Source organism: Gymnoscopelus braueri, assembly GCF_963280865.1.
Source record: "Gymnoscopelus braueri genome assembly, chromosome: 6".
Lineage (NCBI taxonomy): Eukaryota > Metazoa > Chordata > Actinopteri > Myctophiformes > Myctophidae > Gymnoscopelus > Gymnoscopelus braueri.
Genome location: NC_137607.1, coordinates 58311189 through 58324574, shown reverse-complemented (window position 1 = coordinate 58324574; position 13386 = coordinate 58311189). Strand labels below are relative to the sequence as shown.

Here is a 13386-nt window from a genome sequence, read left to right as displayed (position 1 = left end):
TTGTATATTAATTTATTTAACCCATACCGAGCAGTGCGCGTTCGAGTTACACTAAAATAAAGCCGTCATGTAGGCTATTCCCATTTCCCAGTGAGACTCGGACCGTCAGACGGGCGAGTTCCGTCCCGCTCCGCATTAATGAGAGATAGCCTGGAGAGAACATTAATGGATGAAGGCTGGTGTGTGTTGGACCGTGGGTTAAATGTCCGATCTCCCGGTGGCCATGAAAATATAACAGCAGCGCCGCTGCACCGGTCTAAACTCCCGAGCGCTCGTATATTTTGAAAATAGCAGATCTACAAGCTCGCGATGCGACGCTGGCTTGTGAGCTTGTATATCTGCTATTTTCAATGCAGCCAGATCTACAATCTTATCTGAATGACTGTTAAAGCAAAAGCAGTTTGTTTAAATTACTTTATAAAATGTTATATTTTCACAGGGATTATTTATTAGTGTAGATGAGTCCAGATGCCTGTCAGACAGTCAGACAATGCTGATCTGCAGGTCTAGGATGGAATAAACGGGTGCAGCCAACGTCAACAACTGGTCTCTACCAGACGTGAGATCTCAGCCTACGGTAGGATGAATCCAACATCAGGATATATTGAAAATGCCGAAAGGTGCAGTGATCTCGCCGTACGCCCATTATTTGGGCTGCACCGCGTTGATAAATGAGGGCCACTCTGTTATGAGTAAAAAGTCCGGAATTCAAAAAGTAAAAGTATAAAAGTGTTGGTATCAAAATGTGCTTAAAGTACCATAAGTAGAAAGTACTCATTATGCAGAAAGTCCCATTTTAAAAGTTTTCAAATATAAACATCTTTTGAAAATAGCTGATCTACAAGCTCACAATGCGTCGCATCGCAACGCATTGTGAGCTTAGCGGCTATTTTCCTTATTAAACTTATTAAGTTTAAATAGGGCTGAAGGGGTTAATGTATGTTTCATAATAATAATCAAAATCTACAAAGTAACTAAAGTTTTCAAATAAATGTAGTGGAGTAAAAGTACAATATTTGGACCCAAAATGTAGTGGAGCAGAAGTAAAAGTATTGGAAATTGGAAATACTCATGTAAAGTACAAATACCTCAAAATTGTACTCAAGTACAGTACTTAAGTAAATGTACTTAGTGACTTTACACCACTCCGACAAACGTGAGGTTAGGGTTAGGGTTTGTTAAATTGGGAAGGTCGGAACAATGTGACATGGCGCCCATTGAACTCATGTCAACCGAAAGCTTATGAACTGCCAATGTCTTTCTGTCATACATTTCTATGGTCAAGACTTGCTGGAGCGCTCGTCTTCAGCGCTGAGAATCGCGCTTCAGCACTCTAGGTGTGTATATGTTTAGTGGAGTTCCCTGTGCGCTTCAAGCTGAAAATAGTTCACATTTGGAGAGGATCTCTGCTGCATCAATGTCACGTTTCATGTCCCTAACTGTGTCTGACAACCCACTCATTTATGACCAGACGTTGAACCGCTACAACCATGAGATGTCCATGTTTATGCTGTTTCAGCTACGATATTTGTGCTAATAACACAGATGAGATGACAGCACATTCGAGTACATAAACGGTTGATAGGTTTGACCATTGCAGGCATCAATAAATGCTCCTTGCGAGCACTCTGGACATGAAATCCAAAGGCCTCCTCCACACATAAGAGACTTTGGACATGGTCCCTGACAGGGTACAAATGACACTCTTAGGGACAATTGTTTTCTTTCACTTTGGCTAAAATTCAAACCTAGCATCAGCCTAAACAACATATGCTAAACATCTAAATGGTCAGACAAACAGTATATAAACAACACACAGTTTTAAATGCTCCCCAAAATTGTGAATTTATTTAGCACGTTTCCACTCGAAGCTCAGGTACCTGACACGGTGAGTGCTAAGGGGTGAGGTGGAGTCTGAAGAGGTGAGTGCTAGGGGGTGATGAGGTGGAGACTGAAGAGGTGAGGTGAGTGCTAGGGGTGAGGTGGAGTCTGAACAGGTGATGCTAGGGGTGAGGTGGAGACTGAAGAGGTAATGCTAGGGGGTGAGGTGGAGACTGAAGAGGTGATGCTAGGGGGTGAGGTGGAGACTGAAGAGGTGAGTGCTAGCAGATCTGCATATCTGCAAGCTCACAACGTGCCAATGTGTTGTGAGCTTGTAGATCAGCTTTTTTCAAATAGTCTATGTATATAGAGTTAAAGCGGTTAAAATGATTTTGATGCTATTTTAACACATTTTGCTGGGGACCCCGTGCAAACCTTCTCAAGGACCCCTGGCGGTCCCTGGACCCCACTTTGGAGAACCACTACATTAGATAAACCCCCCATGTCATACCCCATTTCCTTTGTCGTTATTTAACTCTGCGAGTGTACAGATGGAACCAGTTTAGCCATTGGTTGTTATCAGCCACCCACGGCTGTACTTAATACAGTTTGACTGGTGGGAGGTTTCATCAGTGAAAACACTCTAGAAACCTTGTATGTCCAAAACATACACCATACTTTTCAGGAAATGTAAACATTTATATTAACCTGGGTTCCAAAGCAAGGGTCCCAAACTGTCCATGCCGAGACCCCCCAAAATAATCATATTTGAACTGGGGAGCCCCACCCTGACAAAAACTTGAAGTTTGATTCGGTTCCACAGTGAAAATAGCCGAACTGCAAGCTTGTTTTCACAATATTTTCTTTCTTATGTAATATTTGACAATTTGGTATAAAAAGGTCTTAAAAGTCCTTAATTGTCACTTTAGAAATGTGCAGATACTGGCCTGTACATGTTGGTTTGTTTACTGTTGAGTGAGAAAACAATATTACACATTAACCTATAATCATCTGGGGACCCCCAACATAATTTGGGGACCCCCAAAATCCTGTTCCAAAGGATCCAATGTGTTATTTAGTCACAAGTTCTTGTGAATACTTTTCTTTGATACATTGCTTATAAAACCCAAACACAAGTAACCACATTCACTTTCAAAACCTTTTCTTTAATAGCGAAAATAGCAGACCTACAAGCTCACAACGGGTCACATCGCGACGTGCTTTGAGCTATTTTCGCTACTTGTGCGCGTCACTCTTGGGTCGAAAGTAACACATTCATTACGGTGGTTGTCAAACTTTTTCATGTCAAGGACCCCCAAAATGATATGTGGGGGGCTGCGCACTCCCCCCCCCCCCCATCATCTCTGAGGAGAACTTTAGCCAAAAATAGACGATCTACAAGTAAAGCTCACGTGAGCTTGTAGATCGGCTATTTGTTTGGCAAAAACGTATAGGTGTGTAGAGGGAAAAAAGAGCAGCAACAGTTTATCAGAATTTAATAAAATATAGAGGGGGTCCCTGCTTCATCTCTCTCTCAGCTAAGGGGTCCTTGGCCTGATAACGTTGAAGACCCCGGCTCTAGCCCTTGGCCTCGGCTCAAGGTATGTATCAACAGAATATGTCAGAAACGGGGGAAGTGGTGATGATTATTTTCCTTTCTAAATGATAGAATTTAGCTTCAGAGTTGGCAGGCTGTTGCGGACTTTCAGTGGTGTGCGTGCGTGCGTGCGTGTGTGCGTGCGTGCGTGCGTGAGAGAGAGAGTGAGAGAGCGTGTGTGAGAGAGAGCGTGTGTGAGAGAGAGCGTGTGTGAGAGTGTTCGTTTTTTATGTTAATCAGATAAACACATCAAAACACTTAATCATAAATGGACATCATCCTGGACTCGTCTTTGATTATTTTTGAATGAAAGTGGTTCATGTAACGCAGACTGACGGGAGCACAGGATAGACAATTCATATATTATTGTTTCCTGTCCTTTATAATTGTGTAAGCTACTGTACATGAGAGAACATTACTTCTACTCCATTACATCTCAGAGGCAAATATTATACTTTTACTCCACTTCAATTATTTGAAAACTTTAGTTACTAGTTTGTAGATTTTGATTATTATTACAAAACATACATTAATCACATCAGCCCTTTATACATTTTGGTCATTAAAGTCTGGTTTAACAACTGATAGGCAGAAATTTGCCCATACACGAAACCAAGTCACCCAATTCCTAAGGAAGGCTAAAGCTACATTTTATATCTATATCATAGAGAGTGCTAAAGGAAATGGAAAACAAGTCTGGGAGTGCATTAACAAACTGACAGGGAAATATTACAAACAAAACAACAATATTTAGAACTAAAAATAGACAACACCCTGGTGAAAGATCCCCAAACCCTTGCTAGTAACCTAATTATGTTTTTTCTAAACTCTGTTAGAGAAATCACACAAATGTTTAAACCCTCAAAGTTTGTACCCCGCCCTGTCCAAAAAGACCTCCCCATCTTTAACCTGGAGGAAATTACGGAAACCGAGTTGGCAAATATCATCAGATCACTGAAAGCATCCAAAGCCAAGGATGCCTATGGGCTCGATACAAACTTTTTAAAAACAAATGCTGAATCTCTGGTGGCATCTATCACACATCTGGTAAATCTGTCCATCAGACAACGCACTGTTCCTCCTCAATGGAAAGTTGCTGTGATAACACCAATCTACAAATCTGGCGCTAAAACTGACATATCAAACTATAGACCCATAAGCATCCTACCAGTTATATCAAAGGTGGCTGAAAAGTGGATTGTCAAGTCTATCATCAAACATCTAGACAAAGGCCACACCCCACTGCATCTCATGCAGTTTGGGTTTCGGGCCTTCCACTCCACTGAGTCAGCAAACTGCCTGTTCATAGAAAAATGTAGGTGTGTTTTGAACAGAGCTCCCTGTGCAATGGCGGTGTTCCTGGACTTCAAGAAGGCGTTCGACACTGTCTGTCACCGGGTCCTCCTGTCCAAATTAAGACATTTACATTTTTCTCCAGAAGCTATAAAATGGTTTAGTTCCTATCTATCCACCAGAAAACAGTGTGTAAGTGTCAACAGTGTTAAATCTCCCTACCACACCTGTTCGGTCGGTGTCCCCCAGGGCTCAATACTATGTCCAATTCTGTTCTCACTGTACATAAATGACCTACCTGAAGTATGTAATAATCTACATGTCCAGATGTATGCAGATGATGCTGTTGTGCTTGCCCATGGTAAAAGCTATGCAGATGTGTCAATAATCTTAACCTCAGCTCTGACAAGTATACAAGACTGGCTTATAGACTCATGTCTGCTCTTGAATGCCAAAAAGACAGTCTGCATGGCCTTCTCCAAAAGACCAGTTGTGTTAGAGTCCTCACATGTGTTTTTGGGTGGGGAGGAACTTGAACTTGTCCCAGAGTTCAAGTACCTCTGAGTCATATTAGACTCAACCCTAACTTTAAAAAAAAATGTGAAGAAAGTCACAAATACGATTAAATTCAACCTTAAAAATTGTAAACAAATTAGACCCTTCCTCACAGTCGGTGCTGCCAGATCGTATCTTCACTGTATGATCCTATCACACATTGAGTACTGTTTTACAAACTGGTCTTGCACAGTCGTGACGATTCTCAAACCCATTGAACAGCTCTACAAGAGTGCGCTCAAAGTGTTTGACAGGAAGCCTCACTCATATCATCATTGTAACATCCTCCGGAGGCTCAATTCTTTTAGCTTTGACAACTTCAACATTTTCAAACAGGATGGGGTCATATACAAGACCCTACATGGTCTGTGCCCGCCCACCCTAAGTGAATTCATTAAAAGGAAGCCAGATAGGGGAATCAGTACCGTTTGGGGCGGATTCGTTTTTTTGTTACTTTATTTCGGTTTTAGGGTTAGGTTAGGGTTATGTTATTTAATTATTTTGGGGGAGCCAGCCCCTAGGGTTCGAAATTTGCATACCTATAACACAATACAAACACAATGGTCTTACCTGCATTAGGCTACTACATCACATTGTACATCAGCATGTTCAAATCGGATACAGGATAGGCGGGCACTAGGGACATCTGGGCACCTCGATGTACAATTGGCTATTTTGTCCAAAATGTTAAAAAAATATATATATTTGAAACTAGGTATTAAGTAATGAAAAGTATACATGATGTGAACATGCACTGTACATCATTATTAGACTTAATGTTATCCTTCAACCAACCATTTTCCCAGCGCTATTTTCATCTCAGCATTGGATTTTCTTTGCAGTATTTGAATCATTAAACCTTGCACTGTTCAGCTTGTTAGTGCAGTCCATGCTGTTGCAGCCCCGTCCGTGTCTAACTAACTATAAGCTAGTATGATATATTAACGTAACCTCACATGCAGCAACTTATTTTCGGTAGAGCAATGTTAGATGTGTGGTAAATTGGCTTATATTTTATGACAGTGTGCAAGTAAAATCAGATAGAAGTAACCTTGCTAAAGTCAGGATAATAATGTGTTGTTGACTATTCAGGGACTCTGCTTAGCTGTGACATTGCCTTTTGTTGACCTGGAGACATCAGGTCTAGGCTTCCTGGCATTCAGAGGGACTGATCAAAAGAAGTTGGTCAACAGCTGGGGGGATTCTCTGACACCCCATCCGCCTGTGTTCTAATGTAAATGTGAAATACAGTGCATAAAAGTGAACTGAAATGTGACTTGAGACTAGTAGGCCTACTGCCAGGCCGTCAGGCTGCAGGGAGCTGCGGCTCCTGGCTCTCTCTGCTATGCTGTTAAGATGCTGCTTATTGTGGTCTTTATGGAATAAATGAATGAGTTGGAAACATGGTCCTGACGTCTCTTCTTCTCCTCTTCATTATTACCACCAACGGGCCTGATAACACGCAGTTTAATGCCTCATCATATACGACATTTGGCGATCCAGCGGCTATTGTTGCTTTCCTTTCCGAAGGCGCTTTAGAGAAGGACCTGTGTATTTTGAGGTGGGCTGGCTGTGAGGAGAATCGAATCCATGGGAGTCTTCCTACGACGAGGGGGACCACCGCGGAGCAAGCCGTGGGGACGTCAGCGCGACCTGGGTTTCTACTATGATGAAGGACCTCGCAGCGGCGGCGACGCTGTGATGACTACGACCGCTCATGACCAGGTCTCAGATGGCTACACAACTCCACTGCTCTACTCTTCTCATGGTGCGCTTGGCTGTGGAGACGGCGGGGCGGAAAACTTTCTGTGTCGAAGTTATCCGTGGGGGGAGGTGGTGTAAGAATGGAGCGGCTATCTTTTGGTTGGAAGACAATGATATCACCTGGAACTGCGCTCAGCTTTTCTGCTGACGTGCGTGGACAATGAGATAGAGGCGACAACAGCAGCATTATCGGATGGAACACTGAACATTCAGGACGGGAGGTTGTATTTTTGGTGATAAAGTGGTTTAAACTACGGAGCGTTGTTTTTGTTGCCGTGCGTAAAAGTGTGACGTGAGGATTTAGTTGTTTCACTCTCTGGTCTCTTGTATTTAATGTGAGTTTACTTTGTGTTTTATTATTTCATTGAAGAAACACTGTCTTCTGTTATCAATGTAGGCACCTCCGTTGGTAGTTATCGTGTGTAATTAAATGGTCGTTGAATAAATGATCAGAACCTGGTTACAAGTTTGGTGGCTCGGCGTGGGGGGACATCTGGTAGGGAGCAGTGCATCGTTTAGTGTGATTTATATTTCAACTGTATTCTGTCAGCTTTCAAAGTTTGTTTGCTGTGTAATATTTTATCCTAGAGTTTAAGGTTAACAGAGAGACCTGTGCACTAATTGGAAGGGAAATGCATTTTGATGCGACGTGAGCATATTGATGTATTTTCTCTGAATAAGATTTTCTGAGTTGTTTTATATTTTTAAGCTTTTTTTTTTTTTAAGATTTTTAAATAGTTCCAGTCTTTGCCTTCTGTGTCAGTCGAAAGTCATGTGATCCATGACACACGCGTCAGCTGTTAGTCGATCCGTTACTAAATACTGATATTCTTGCTTGATTTTGTGAAACAGTTTGTCTATTTTTATTTTGAAAATTGATGTAAATCACTGTATGACTACTGTGTAATTTCGATTCCTGTATCTAAGTTGTTCTGTCTGATGTGATGTTTGATGTTAATTCTTCCTGAATGTCCTTTTGTTTAAACTTCCAGTCATTGGTCTTGGGGGGTGTAAGTGGGAGTGATATTTTTTGATGTTTTTCTTGCAAACTGTTTTATTCAATATACCTGGTTGCGAAAGACGTTAAAGTCTTCCGTGGGGGGAATAGTGTGGTAAATTGGCTTATATTTTATGACAGTGTGCAAGTAAAATCAGATAGAAGTAACCTTGCTAAAGTCAGGATAATAATGTGTTGTTGACTATTCAGGGACTCTGCTTAGCTGTGACATTGCCTTTTGTTGACCTGGAGACATCAGGTCTAGGCTTCCTGGCATTCAGAGTGACTGATCAAAAGAAGTTGGTCAAAAGCTGGGGGGATTCTCTGACACCCCATCCGCCTGTGTTCTAATGTAAATGTGAAATACAGTGCATAAAAGTGAACTGAAATGTGACTTGAGACCAGTGTTGGAAAGTAACTAAAGTAATATGTAACTTAAAGTAATATTATTACTTTTTCCCAGTAACTAGTAACGTAACTAATTACTTTCACGTTTTGAGTAATATTATTACCTTTACTTTTTTTCAAAAAGTAATTTATTACTTTTTTTCACGAGCCTTGGTGGTACTCTGGGTTTGAGTGTGTTTATTTGATCCTGTGTTGTTTTTGGTCAATTGATATAATGGTAGACTGGTTGGGATCCAGTTGCTATGCAGGCTGCTTGCTGATCCGGTCTAGAGCGGATACGGAAACGTTGCGCACTTGTCTATGTGTGAATTATCAGCTGCGGAAGGGCGGGCCTTAAACCGGATCAAATAGTGTTGCCATGTCTGCTTATTATAAGCGACTTGTTAACCAATGAAGACGCGCCGTAAGCTTGTAGGTTGGCTATTTTCAATATATATATATATATATATTGAGCGCGGATAGGCCTTAGGTTAGATCACATATTTTAATAGCTTTTTTTTCTTTTTTTTTTGTGAGATCTGACGTTCATAGTGACAGAACACTATGCACAAAATAAAAATAAAAATAAATAAAACAGAAGTCTCGCTAGTCGAGATTGAATCGTGTTGCTATGGGAGCCTTTTTATTTTTGTATTTTATTAGAATACATTTTTTTTAATAAACAACAGAAGTTGTTCAAAGATTGTGTCTCATGATGAGTCATTATCTGTTTGAGCCCAGGTGTTTGAATTTGAATATTTTTTTAGGCAAAAAATACATGAAATACATTTAAAATACTTCCAAAAAAGTCCTTGCGGTCTTGTTTCCATTGAGGTCCTTAGTATTCAATTCATAGTCAAATGGTTTTCATTTAGTCTGTAAGTTATGAATTCATACACAGTAAAAGTCTTAGTGTTAATATAATTGAAATGAGTGTACAAATGGACCCGTCATGTGTACAGAACACTTTTCAGAGTTAAATCAACAATGAGGATTTTACAATGTAGGCTGCAGAAAAGAGAAAAAAAACAACTGCTAATGTTGAAAATGCAAAGTCAGACTTTTGGGGAGAAAGGATGCAATTACTGGGGGCGAGAAAAAAAAAGTAACTAAGTAATAAGTAACTAGTTACTTTTGGCAGGGAGTAATAAGTAAAGTAACTACATTACTTTTTAAACAAGTAATATGTAATAAGTAACATATTACTATGTTGTAGTAACTATTCCAACACTGCTTGAGACTAGTACTGCCAGGCCGTCAGGCCGCAGGGAGCCTCGGCTCCTGGCTGCTTCTGCTATGCTGTTGTCGTTGAATGCTGAATAAATGAATGAACATGGAACTTTGTCGAAAGGGCCTACTCTGTGTGGAGTTTGCATGTTCTCCCCGTGTCTCCTAGGGTAGTTAATACCCTCACAAAAACATGTAGTAATCCTGGTCACTATACCGCCTCCCCCATGACAGCCGGGGCGCCTGATGGAGGGGAATAGAACTGGTTGGAATAACGTGTTCCTTCCACGCGCTACGTCCAACCAGGGAAACTCCCCCCTGTCAGGTGACAAGAAGGTCAGTTGGCTCTCATGCCTGAAGGAAGCATGAGCTCGGCCCTGGCCTCCCTACTGTGGGGTGACAGGTGTAATACTGGTGTAGGGCTGGTGTAGTGCCCAGGATCACTTAGGAAATTGGCACCGGGTGAAAAAAATGGGTTACAAAAATCGCGGGATAAAAAATTTAAGTAAAAAAAAAAGAACATGGAACTTGGAAACCTGACGTCTCTCTTCTTCTCCTCTTCATTATTACCACCAACGGGCCTGATAACACGCAGTTTAATGCCTCATCATATACGACAGATGCACCTTATTTTGTTTCGCCCGGCGCTTGAGCATGTCTGTGCCAGCATGTTATGTAGCTCTAGTCCAACTACAGACCGTCTGACACAATAAGGTGCAGATTCAAAAGGCTCTGACACATCTCCACTCATGGACTTAACACAGTTGTTCTTCCCACTGTTTGTTTTTAAGAACAAAGTATTTTCTTTTTAGAAGGGCCGGGGCTCTCTCTTCCACCGCACGACCGTACAGCGCACATATCTCCTCACACGTAAATGAGGAAATCTCACACAAGCACGCACACACGCACACACACACACACACACACACACATACACACACGCGCGAGCGGCACCCCCAGGGTCCTAGTGCCCTTCGCATACAGCACACAAACACACAGGCACGCAGGCAGACACACTGCAGATTTTTTTTTTTCCCCCTTTACCCGGGAGTCCGGGACAAACTATGTCCCGTACGGGACACGCCTCTTTTGCCTCAAATACGGGGCCTCCCGGCAAATACGGGACGGTTGGCAACCCTATTGAAACGGCTGTGCAATGGATTAGCCTGTGCAGATATATATATTTTCCTATACCACGACACCCCCCGTGCGTGTAATGAGCCGATCTCCGTGAGGATGGAGGTCACGGAGAAGATTCCATGATTTTTCAAAGGTTCAGTAAAATAGCTCACAGCTCACAGATGCAGAGTAAATACACAAAAATTGTGTTATCTTATAATGAACATTAGTGAGTACAAACTAAATGAAGATAAGGTTGGAAATTGGTGAAGAGTTCCTTTAAGTGGTTAGTCAGACAAAGTAATGTTGTCAATTATACACAATTTAAAAAAAATCGATAGTGGTGTAAAGTAGCTAAGTACATTTACTCAAGTACTGTACTTAAGTACAATTTTGAGGTACTTTTACTGTACTAGAGTATTTTCAATTGTCTATACTTTTACCTCTACTCCACTACATCTCAGAGGCAAATATTGTACTTTTACTCCACTATACTTACCGTATTTGAAAACTTTAGTTACTAGTTACTTTGCAGATATACATTATGAAACATACTGTACAATAACCACTTTAGCCCTATTTTATACCTGGCTATTTGAAAATAGCAGATCTACAAGCTAACAAAGTCAAAGTGTCACATTGTGTCACATCGCGACGCATTGAGAGCTTGTAGATCTACTATGTTCAAACATTTTAGTTATTTTACTTTTGATACCAAAACTTTTGTACTTTTACTCAAGTAAATTTATAATTCCGGACTTTTACTTGTAACAGAGTACTTTTACATTGCAGTATTGATACTTTTACTTAGGTAAAACATTTGTTTCATACTTTTTCCACCACTGCTATTCGATTAATCAATAAATCAATAGGGCATAGCAGTGGCGGCCATTTTCTGGTTCCATCGATCCAGACCCCATACATTTTTCCCATAGCGATTTCCAAAAATATTTATATCAATTAATTTAAGCCTAGAATCAAGCCAATCCTGGTGATTCATGACCATAAAACGTTTTGATTAGTGAAAAAAAACATTTTTGAATATTTAATTACCCTTTATTTGGCAGTTTTCAAAAAAAGAAAAATCACAGAATCAAACGTGTTATGGTCATGAATCACCAGGATCCTGGATGACTTGATTCTAGGCTTAAATTAATTGATATAAATATTTTAGGAAATCGCTATGGGAAAAATAAATGGGGTCTTGATCGTTTGGAAGCAGAAAATGGCCGCCACTGCTACGCCCTATAGCAGGGGTGCGCAACTTTGATGATGGAGAGGGCCACTATATTTCCACACTCACTCCAGAGGGCCACAATGCATACTGTCTCTCCGTATTTTTACTTTTTTCGCCAGTCTATGTCACACGAAAGCAGCAAAAATAGCCAATCTACAAGCTCAAAACGGGTCGCAGTGCGGTGCGTTTTGAGCTTGTAGATCGGCTATTTTTGCTGCTTTAGATTTTTTTTTTTTGCTAATTTTTAATTGGAATCCTGAAAAGTTACATTTTTATTTAATTTCAAATGCATTTAGTTATACTTATGTTAAAGGTAGGGTAAGTGATATTTTTTGTTAATATATTTTTTGTTAAAAAAGGTTAAAGACGGGGTGCCGTGATTTTCAGTGATTTTTTTCCTCCAGTTCATTAAGTATACCTGGTTCTCAACTTAGCACCTCCTCCACCACCTTAGCACCACCCACCTGTCCTAGTCCCTCCTCCTCCTCATGCCCACACCTGTTGTGTTATGATAATGAGGGGGAGGGTATCATTTTACTGTGTCATTAAAGTGCTGTTTTTCTATTGGCACGTTTGACCCTCAAGGTTTCAGCCTCTAGGAAGAAACTCAAAATAGTCAGAGAAGACATAAAACACCATAAAAACACCACTTAATGAAGGCTTAATGAAGTTCTATCAACCTCATAGACACATGAAAAACAGAAAAAGTGCAAAACCATGGCACCACCTCTTTAAAGTACTATATTCTGCTAGTAATCATTGCTACAGAGCGTTTGTTCGGTCACAGGGGTCTATCCAACTCTTTAGTAAACATAATATAGTACATTTTCAGGTAGGTGACAAAGTTTAAGCCACTCAGGAGAGAGCACTGAAAATGCATTTTCTGTTTAATAAAGAGCTGGAGAGACATGGGAGACTCCTTTTACTGAACAAACACTCTGAAGCAATGAGTACTATCAGAATATAGAGCTATTTAAAGTTGTACAATGCAAATTCACAACTAACGATTTTTAGCAACCTCTGCTGGTCACTACCGTCACTGCATACAATTTCCGTAATCCTCGATTACCCAGAATTCCATTCGTTTTCACCGGAAGCCGGAAGCGTTTCAAAAAGCGATCTTTTAATTGTTTTATACTATCTACGGATCGTTTCTCTTAGCCAGTGGAGCATTAGTTACCATGAGCTGTGCTTTCTTTTTCTGTTCTTTTTCGATCTTCCAATCCTACATTATCTTAAAATCAGCGTGAGGTTCCTTTTTGTTAATAGCGCGGTAGTTCCTGGCCAAACAGGAAACCGTTGCGGTAGTTCCTGAGGACGTCGGCCACGACGTCATGACGTTGGCCAGGAACGTAATTTTCCCGGGAAAGTCCCCCCCGTACACGTTCA

The 13386-nt window shown here is 40.8% G+C and overlaps 1 protein-coding gene across 1 annotated transcript in view; it reads right to left on the bottom strand.

Annotated features, from left to right (window-relative positions):
* Positions 1–13386, bottom strand: part of ptprfa (protein tyrosine phosphatase receptor type Fa) — a 396384-nt gene that overhangs the window by 139614 nt on the left and 243384 nt on the right. The window lies entirely within an intron of this gene.